General features: G+C 36.0%; 1 non-coding gene across 1 annotated transcript; it reads right to left on the minus strand.

Annotated features, from left to right (window-relative positions):
- Positions 1-533: 533 nt before the first annotated feature.
- Positions 534-615, minus strand: Trnas-gcu (transfer RNA serine (anticodon GCU)). The gene has a single exon. It is a non-coding gene; the product is annotated as a tRNA-Ser (tRNA).
- Positions 616-10,805: the final 10,190 nt, after the last annotated feature.

Genomic DNA, 10,805 nt, shown 5'->3' on the forward strand with positions numbered 1-10,805 from the left:
CTACTGAAGCTAGAATCATCTTTAATTTTAATGTTCACAGCAAAAAAATTAAAATTTCTCAAGTCTATTTTAAAATGGTTATACTTAAATCATTTTTTGATATAGTAAATATTTTCGAAAATAATCGCTCTGGGTTTTCTCTTCTTAGTAAAACACGTACAAAGTGCTGGAACCCTACACTGAGCATGGCCCAACATGCTTTTGACCGATTTTTTTACCTATGTCACAGCTAATCAATTCCTTGTAAGTAAGTAAACAACTAATGCCAGGATCGCACGTACCGAGTAGAGTGGCGAGACAGTAAAACAAAGTATGGAATTTTTACTCGGCCGAGTAACAATTTCATACTTCGTTTTACTGTCTCACCACTCTACTCGGTACGTGCGATCCTGGCATAACTACTAATTGTAAGAGCAAACATTATTTAGAGCGACCATTTCGAGGCATCTTGCCGCACGTCGCACGAGGGAAAATATGCCGGATATCTAAATTCTAAATCAATAAACCCAAGACATGAAATTACAAAAAAATACCGACGAGGATGGGATTCGAACCCACGCGTGCAGAGCACATTGGATTAGCAGTCCAACGCCTTAACCACTCGGCCACCTCGTCATATGTTCAAGCGGGCAAATTTTGGGATCACTACCATTTATTTGTTTATTAACATATTATTATTTATATTAGCTAATAGGACACTAAATAATGATATAAACATAAGAAATTTAGAAAATAGTACCACATAGAACGTTATTTTACCATAAATTCAGACAAACATGTAATAGAGTATTAAACTTCTAGTGACATCTAGCGAGAAGTTATGAAATTACAACGTTACTATTGTAAAGGTACGTGAGGAGAATTTTTTTGATGTTTTGTTTTATATTATGTATATCATAATATTATTACTGTTTTATACAAAACATGTATTTATCATATAAAAGTAATTTATTGTAAACGTTTTACGTTCCTATATAAACTTAAACGCCGCATAACGCCATCTAGGTAATTTCCTTTGAGGCGATTTGAGTACACGTGCGCCTTACGTATGCAAATGTATGATGAACATTAACTTCGCCCATAGGTGGCGCTGATATCAAAATTAAATATGTTTCAGGCACTAGTTTTTTTTAATAAGTACAGAAGTTAGTTGGTTTTGTGTAATATATGTACATATTTTCAAATTGTGTGTTGAGTGAGAGCTAATGTGTTTTTTTTATTACTGTCCTATTAGTCCTATGAGACTATTTCTTATGCAAGTAGGTAATTTTACATAGTATAAAGTACGTTGAATAAACTTTATAAAACTATCGGCCGAAGATACCTTTTTTAGGGTTCCGTACCTCAAAAGGAAAAAACGGAACCCTTATAGGATCACTCGTGCAAGTCGTGCGTCTGGCTGTCCGTCTGTCACTGTCGTCTGGGTGTCTGTGTCCGAAACTGGTCCGAAACTACTGAGCTCAATTAAGTTGAAATGTGGTACCTACAAATATGTAAGTTTGTGACCCAAAGACGGACATGTAACAAAAACAAATAAATTTTAAACATGGAGGCAACTTTTGGAGGATTAAATGAGAAAACTAAAAAAAAAAAGATTTTCAAACTATATCATGTTACATATCAAATGAAAGAGCTCGTTATGAAAATCTCAAATATATATATATATTTTAATTTTAGGATAAACAATATAGAAGTCATTCAAGAAAATAGGCAAAAAATATACCACCCCCCCCCCCCTTATCTCCGAAACTACTGGGTTTAAAATTATGAAAAAAAATACACAAAATAGTTATTTACCTATAGATAATAGGAAAACCTATTAGAACTGTGCAGTCAAGCGTGAGTCGGACTTAATTCGTTAAAAATTGTGTAATGTACGGAACCCTTGGAACCCGAGTCAGACTCGCACTTGGCTGGTTTTTTTGTATCCATTCCATAGGTACCCATGTTCAAGACAAAACCATGTTTAACGTTCGACCTCCGGGAGTTCCGGGCATCAGGCGTCACCCACCACTCAGAAGAAAAAAGGAGTGCTTGCGTACAAACCGTACTGGACTTATGACCTTTTGGAGTTAGATACGTCGTCCCCGACCGAGGGACGCGTTGCCTAGCGACGCGTTCGTCGATCCGTCTCGGCTCCATTCATAAATGGCCCCAAATTACAACGCAAACAATTCAATACCCCATGACTTTGTTCTTAGATGGTTGTTACGCTAATTTGTAACGATTTTCGGTGCGTTTGGGACCGATTAAAGGATGTATTGTTATTTAACATTATAACCTCACATTTCGCTAAGAGACGATAGACGTCGCTAAGACCGCTAAAAGTAGGTACGCACGCACGTACTTATAACGTCTCAATAAGTGCCTGATTATTAATCTACCTATTCTAAACATAAAGTAACAGTTTTGTACAAAAAAAATATTTGACATCAATATTTGATAGTCTTCATCAGTAAGTTCCCCTTTATGCTTTCCGACAGGAAATAGATCAGTTATACATATGAACCTACTATAAAAAACCGGCCAGGTGCGAGTCGGACTCGCCCACCGAGGGTCCCTTAAAAATGTAACATTTTTAAAATTTAGTACTTATTACAAATTTAGAGTTTTCAGATTTTTCCCTGTAGGTATTTGTAGTGTAAGACGATATTACAAAAAAATCACTTGATACTAAGCGTTTGTCGCAGACTTTTACATTCCGATCAACGATAAAGTTATCTACTTATTAAGTAGCTCATAGAGAAGATTTATTTTACCGTTTCTAACAAACCCAAACGCAATGATGTTGGTTTGTTTTATCTTCAAACCTAGTTCTTTCCTCTCAAATAAAAATAAACCGATATAATTTTAATAATCTTAATCTAAATGTGTTCAAGCAGTCTCAAAGTTTCATTCAGAAATTTAATCAAAAGGTGACAGGTGGCGCAACAAGGAGGTGCTCAGAGCAGAGACTGTGTTTAGGAATTTACATAACAAGGACACGGGCTCTGACTCTGAACGGCCATTAGGAGACACTCCGACTTTACTCTTGGAAATACCCAGATATTGTCACCAAGGTCGTGAAATTTCTCCACCTACCTGTATAGGTATACTATAGTAAAGAAATCGAAATCCGTGCTCTATTAGAGTGATCCACGAAATGTAACTTAATAGTTCTTAACCTTTACATACCCACTGACGAATAATAAAAGAAACAGAAGATGAAGTTCCTTATTGTATAGGTAAGTATATATATGTCTATATATGCAGATGATATGGTGTTGCTGAGCCCATCGGTTGGCGGATTGAGAATACTTTTGGATATTTGTGAATCGTACGCTCGCCATCACAATTTAAAATATAACGCACTCAAAAGTGAATACATGGTGTTTAAAGCGGGAAACAAATGCCCAACGTATGTACCTCCCATTCACCTGAACGGTCAGATACTGAAGAGGGTGACGACCTTCAAATACCTAGGGCATTTGGTAACCGCGAAGATCTGCGCGACGACGCCGACATCGAAAGGGAACGCAGAGCATTAGCGATGAGAGCCAATATGATAGCGCGCAGGTTTCATCGATGTACAGCCCAAGTAAAAATAACTCTGTTTAGAGCGTACTGTACATCGCTGTATACCTGCAGCCTATGGACCAGATATACCCAGCGATCGCTAAATGCTCTGCGGGTCCAGTACAACGATGCGTTCAGGGTGCTGTTGCGGCTGCCGCGATACTGCAGCGCGTCCGGGATGTTTGCGGATGCGAGCGTGGACGGTTTCCACGCCACGCTCCGCAAGCGTTGCGCCGCGATGCTTGGTAGGGTACGCGGCAGCCGCCACAGCCTCCTGGACGTCGTGGCTAACAGGTGGGACAGCGGCCTTCTGAAGCACTGGTCCTCCATGCACGTTAGCCTCAATAATAAATTTAGTAAATTGTAATATATATTAGGTTTTTATTATAATATTTTATTTGTATGATTTTATTGTAATATTTTATTTGTATAATTTGTTTTAAATTTTAATTTTATTTTAATGTAATTTAGCTGTGACTATGGATTTTATGGTCCGAAATAAATGAATTTTATTTTATTTATTTATATGTACCTATATATATATTATATATATGTATATGTAGATGTATATATGTGTAGGTACAGCCATTTTTGTATCTTGTATCATTTGTATCTTCATCACCAAATCAAGCATTTGCATTCAAGAAAGAGCCATTTGCTGAAGTGTAACTGCTGATGAAGACCAGAACGGAAAATAAAATATTATTCCTTTTTAAGATCGAATTACTAATTTATTTACAAACAAGATATATACAGTGTATTACTAAAAGAAATTAAAAACTAGCTTAAATCCTTATAAAATTATTCCTTTTATATGCGCTAGCAACTGATATGTTTGAAGTCGGTGCCAAGCCAAATAGTTATAATGTTGGTGAATCACATCCCCATGCAAGTAACTAATGAACAGCTTTCTTTCTTTCTTATCGATCCGCACAATATATCTATCAGTTGCTAGTAAATATAAAAAGGGATAATAAATAATTTACTTAATACATTTGAAGACGGTTTTTTTCTATCACATACAAATTATGTCTCAATTATGTATTATGTACTCGTACATTAACTTGCGTCTTCGACTTTACCTAACTTGGCAAAATAACATTAGCAACGAATGCAATATATTATTACGTACTAACGAGATTATTAAAAGTTTGGGAGCAATAGAACTCCCTGGCACGTTTGTAGATACTTTCAAATAACTCAAATAAGTTGTTGATCGATTACTATTACAAACTAGATATTAGTATTGGTAGAAACATTATTTTATTTACTGATCACTCATAACTATGATACTTTTGAAGTTCTGTTTTTGAACAGTGGCAACTAGCCAGATACCTATCTTAAAAACTATGTACTTACACTTGCTAAATTTTATAGCCAATAAAATTTATGACATTATTTGGAAAGTTCAATGGTACGGTACCTACTTTTAAATAAATGTTTACCATAAATATAAATTATCTGAGTTAACAATAAAAAAGTCGGTAAAAAAAAGTTACGGTACGACTAAGTCATACAAATGTAGGTGCTAATTTGTCAGTCCTATTACGATACTGAACCTTTTAACTACCTATATGTATAACGGTTAAATATGGTCAAAAAAGTTTATGCATATTATAGTCATCGTAGTCTAAGCACTAGCATGTTTAGAAAAGAAGAAATACATTTTTTTTCCGTATCGTTTGGGGATGGTCTAATTATAAACTAGCTAGGCTATAATTTATTAGGGTATTAGGGGTTTTACATAGATTATTCATAAACATAGCTCCTTCACTAAACTTCTTATAGGCAAGGCTTTGCTTTTTCTACCTCCTCTTGAATAGGATTAATTAAATAGACCTAGGAACCCGAAGTCCGGCTCAGCATCAATGCCGTCTAGACGGAGCTCTCATTTAGATCGGTTCGGCTCAGGGCATTACATTGATTTGTGCGACGTCTACAGCACTCCGTCCGCACTGCCGTGTGGAATAGGGCTCAAAGGGCATAACTACTGTGTCATTACAATCGCTTGACGGTCGTTGCATTACGTATCCTCGTGCCGCCCAATGTACATTAGGATGTACACTACTTGGGGACTACACAGGATGCACTTTTCGTTTCAAGCGGTTATCGATAGGGATATATCGATGAACATATCATAAATAATGATATGTTCATTAATTATGTACCCACATAAACCTCGTAAGCACCAGTGGTTCCATTATATTAATAGTGGTAGGCAATCTTATTATGATATTTCTTTTTACTCCGTTCGATTGACTTCCATTAAACAATCCTTTCGTCATGCATAAAATTATATCCTTATCTACTACTAAATTCATAATACTTACATAATATAATCACGCCGATGTATGTATATAAATAAATCTAGGTAAGTACATATGCAAAAAATAAACTCCATTTTTTTATAGCAAGCTGTTATTTTTGTATTTGTTTTAAAAACAAATAATCAAATACTTAGGTAAAGAAGTAGTTCTGGAAATTTAAGTCTCGGGAAAACTAGAGCTACTTACCGTATACCGGGCCGTACACGTACACGTATTTAATACGTGCAAAACTACACTCGAAATAGGTGTATTACGAGTACCTACTTACTCTTACTCTTACTAGGCAAGCTAGAGTAGGTATTAAAACCGCGCCGTGTTTAAAGGAATATCCGTGTTTAAAGGAAGTCATATAAATGCCTGGACTTAACTTGCGAATGCCCGGATTTGCAGGTAAAGACGGTATTGGCCGGTCTTCAGTTCAAGTCGGTGATTTTACAGGATTTGAGCTCTCCTATTTCAATCGATTTGATAAGTACGTGATACCTAGGATTTATTACCTTTTTATATATGAATAATAATTATAAAATTATAAGTATCTATTCAATGGGGATGGGACACATGTTGAATTTTAGAACAAAATCTAGTAAAATAGATAGCAAATGAGCAATTTATCACAATAATATGGATATTAAAATAAAATACCTACGGAAATGTTACAAAAATACAGGACCTGATGTTTCAAAATTTTAGTTTTTTTTTAAACTTCCAAATACGATAAAAGTAGGGGTATCATTCGATTCCTGACATTTTATCCAAAAAAATATTGTAAAGCAACTATACATATACATAAACGCAATATTTCACGGAAAAAAACGCAATTTTCTTATTTTGTCCATACTACATAGTGACCTTGACGTCACGTTCACTTATCCTTTTGTGAGGGGCGTTTCGCGAGTGAAGTGCAAATGTCGGACTTTGACTATAATTTCTGACTTATGTGTTGCTTTAATGCAATAGGTCCCATATAGAAATTTGATCCTAAAAACAAACCCGATCGATTGATACCATAAATGAAAATTAGTCATGTAGCCTATTATAAAATTGGAATACCTAAAAACTTAGCCATACGTCTAGTAATTACACTGAACAAAGTATGTACAGTCAACTTCAAAAATATGTTTACGTTGTTGCACCTTTCTCCTTTGTACGTAACTAATATACACTCAGATAAATTTATTAGACAGGAAAACACCCGATATGAGCATATTGGTCATAAGGCAGATAATATTTTTTTTATTGAACAAAAACATAACAAACATGCAAGAGACCTGACGGGATGTCTTTGATTACGTGGAGTATGGGACGGGTGCTAGTGTGGGATGCAACCTGCGTAGACACGCTGGCCCCGTCACATCTCCACGGAACCTCTGTGAGGGCGGCAGCTGCTGCAGAGGCGGCCGAAAATGCAAAGGTGGGGAAATATCGCGGTCTCGGTGCCGAATACAGGTTTATTCCTTTCGGCGTCGAGACCCTGGGTCCGTGGGGTCCTGGCGCTCTGAGTCTCTTTGGAGACCTTTCAAAGAGACTCAGGGACGCAACTGGGGATCCAAGAGCTGGCAGTTACCTCGCTCAACGCTTCAGTCTGGCAGTTCAGCGGGGTAACGCAGCCAGCATCTTGGGGACCTTGCCGCAGGGGCCTTTTTTAGATTTAGGTTAGTTTTAGTTTAGTTTTATTTTAGAATAGTTTTTAGTTTGTATTTAGTTTAATCGTAATTTTAAGTTATTTTTATTTATTGTTTTTTTTTATGTGTCATGTAAGGCAGATTGTACCTTAAAACATACCTACGGGAAAATAAACATTTGTACAGCTGATAATTTTATTTTGATCATGGAAGAAAATATTTCATTTTGCAGCGAGTTGATCAAACGCGGGTAACCCGCAACGGGCTCGCGGCGAAGTCTGCTCGCCGGATTATCCTCTTTCACGAGATGAATTTTCCTCCTCACCTCTTTAACGGAGATTTTGCGAAATATATTTTTCATGCCACTTTATAATTCGATTCAAACTTGCACAACTTTAAAAACAGTATAAAAACATTCCACGGTCACCAAATTAATTAAGGCATAAATAGAGTCTAGCATTTTATTTTTGCGTCGCATTCGTTTACCAGGTGTACTTTGAAACAGAACAAAAGGTAATTTATTTGTACAATCCAGGCGGAATATTACAGTAGGAGCCAGGCATCTGGCCGCTGACATTTTGCAAATGGTGGTATCAAAATATCGTTGAAAAGCTTTGTGCGATGTTCCCGTGGCACACAATGCGAATGCCCCGGTGAACGTTCCAGCTACAATATTGTACGGTGGAACCTGTAAAAGCTACAATATTTTAGCTTTTAATCTACAAAGCACAGCGGGAAGCACGGTTTAGATCTTAAATATCTGTATGCTTCCATTAAAACTTGCTTTTGTATAATGGCAAAAGCATCGGTAGCTGTCTTTCCCAAGATACTAAGTAGATATAAATTACATCTTACAGAGGATTAAACACCTCTCGTTGTAGCGAACTTCTAAAGGTTCAGGATATTGCGAATAGATGGGTTAAGTGAGAAGAAACTTGCTCCTAATGTTGGTGCTTAACGCGTTATAAAGCGTGTACATATAGTTAGTGCAGTTCAATGGGCCTGCGGGCTGTATCGTCTGTTCAGTGGACGGAGAAGTAAATAGTTTGTTTGTCTAATAATACAATATATAACATGATATATTGGTTGTTTTATGAACATTGTGCAGCAAATAATAGCAGTTCGGTTAGACTCTGAGCGCGCTAATTTTGCACACTGCTAACTTGGCATTCATAATCCATAAGTTCTATAAGTAATTGATGTAGTAGTTGGCATGAAAACTTAGTGTGATCCCACTTTAATCATTTGACAACACGTAACATTAGTCTGGCACATTGTTTTTCTACCAAGTTTCAAGACCCTCACTCAAAAACATGTTTGTACCAATTAGGTACAAAAAATTCAACGTCCTTTTAAACGCCCTTAGACGATAACTACATTAACGAATTAAACTTTAACCTGTTTCTTCACCATCTTTTGATCAAATAAGGAACATAAAAATCTCACTGTCTTTAAAAATCGAATTCTAATAAATTATGATATATATTATCTACCTACTTAATAATAATAGATGTTAGCGTTGTAATTGAATAGTTACAAAAGTACATTTATAAACAATATTGTTAAACTTAACATTAATTAGTAAAATATTCCAAGCAGCACTGCCGCTTTTACCAACCGTCAGACATCAAGTTTACAAAGAAGTTCCTCCACTTTTATCTCAAGTTAACACTAAGCAACGGCAAAGTGAAAGAACGCAGCAAGACGGGCACAAAGTGAGTAATTGGCGGAGGAGTGGTGGATCTCGGCAGTTCATGCGGAAATAAATCCGCGACTTCCCGCCGCTAGTGATGGGTTTGTTTACTGAGTTTGAGTAATTGATTTAAAGCCTTAATAAGGGCAGTGGCCTCGGTGGTTATTGAGGTTGGTCAGTTTTATAAAACTCAGACCAGAGGCCAACGCCATTCGTTGCCAGTCCAGCCTAATAGGTACGCTTTTTTTCTTGTGATAGTATTTCTTGTCACACATTTCACAATTTGCATACATGATTAAATATTTCGTTGGTTATTGAACAACATTATTACTAATAATCCTATCAAGTTTATGAATTCGCTAAATGTAGATGATGCAACCTCGATTGTAAAGTCTAATGGTTCTTTTATTGGCAAAGGTTTTATTTGGAAGCTGTAATGAAATAATATTGTTTCGTTAAGTTGCACGTAGCATGCTAATAAAAACTTTAAATGATCTAATTAAACACGTATAAAATAGTTTAGTCGCTAGTATTGACCGCTAAATATTGATTTTGTGGTTTACGTATCAGCGCACCGCAACTCAATCAGCTCAATAAAATTGTAAAGTAGTAGCAAAAATGTGGCAAAGACGGTGGCTCGTATACTACGAGTAGTTACAGTTACTCAACACTAGCGGCCGCCCGTGAGCAGTAATTGAGTTCAGACGGAACTGCAATTAATTAAGGTACGTCTACGAAACTGGTAGAAGTGTTGCACTCGTAGAACCTTTGCACACAAGATCACTAAAATGACATTACTTCGACTGTTTATTGTGATACATTAATTTAACTTTGCACGTAGGTTTATATAATCACATTAATAAGACTACTTTTTCTCGTGTACTTATGTGTATATGTATGTACATTTTACCTTATCACACACAGTGGGGTTAAAAATGTAAACGTGTCTTTATAATTCTGTGTACATGTAACAGTACATAAACACAATTAATCTAATTGTTTAATTAATTATTGTAAGTAATATTATATTGTTTGTAAGTGTAGCGGATTCAAATCCAAAGGCGTACGAAATACTAAACTTACAACAAATTATTGAATATAAAACGTATGTTTTGTGCTATATTTATAATGAAAATAGCACATATCGGCTTCGAGCGTTAAGCTTGTGCCTTACAAGTAGTTGTCTAATGAAATTATAACAGGTCAATGCACTTTCCTCGCCAGTTTTCCTGCATATCGTTCCCATGATATTATATTATAAGTTCCTAATATTAAGCCATTTTGATAAATAATATATCGCCTTAGGTATGTATGTGTGTATCAATATAAAGTTATTTGAGACTTGAAGTATATATTATTGCTTACGTAGAGGAGAATAATTTTCTTGCGAAGCATAATTTCGTATTTCCGATGACAATGCACCTAATGATGATATGCTGACCTGATGATGTAGTAATTTAGTTGGAAGGTAAGTAGCCAAAAGAACCCTCTGATGGAAAAACGGAAAAGTATTTTTTGAGTTTAGACTTATTTGAAAGATCTCGAGAAGTAGACATGAGAAGGAGAGATCAGCCATAGAAGTGTGTATCAAAAGATATTTAGTTACGG

Source organism: Cydia amplana, chromosome 4, assembly GCF_948474715.1.
Source record: "Cydia amplana chromosome 4, ilCydAmpl1.1, whole genome shotgun sequence".
NCBI classification, from domain to species: domain Eukaryota; kingdom Metazoa; phylum Arthropoda; class Insecta; order Lepidoptera; family Tortricidae; genus Cydia; species Cydia amplana.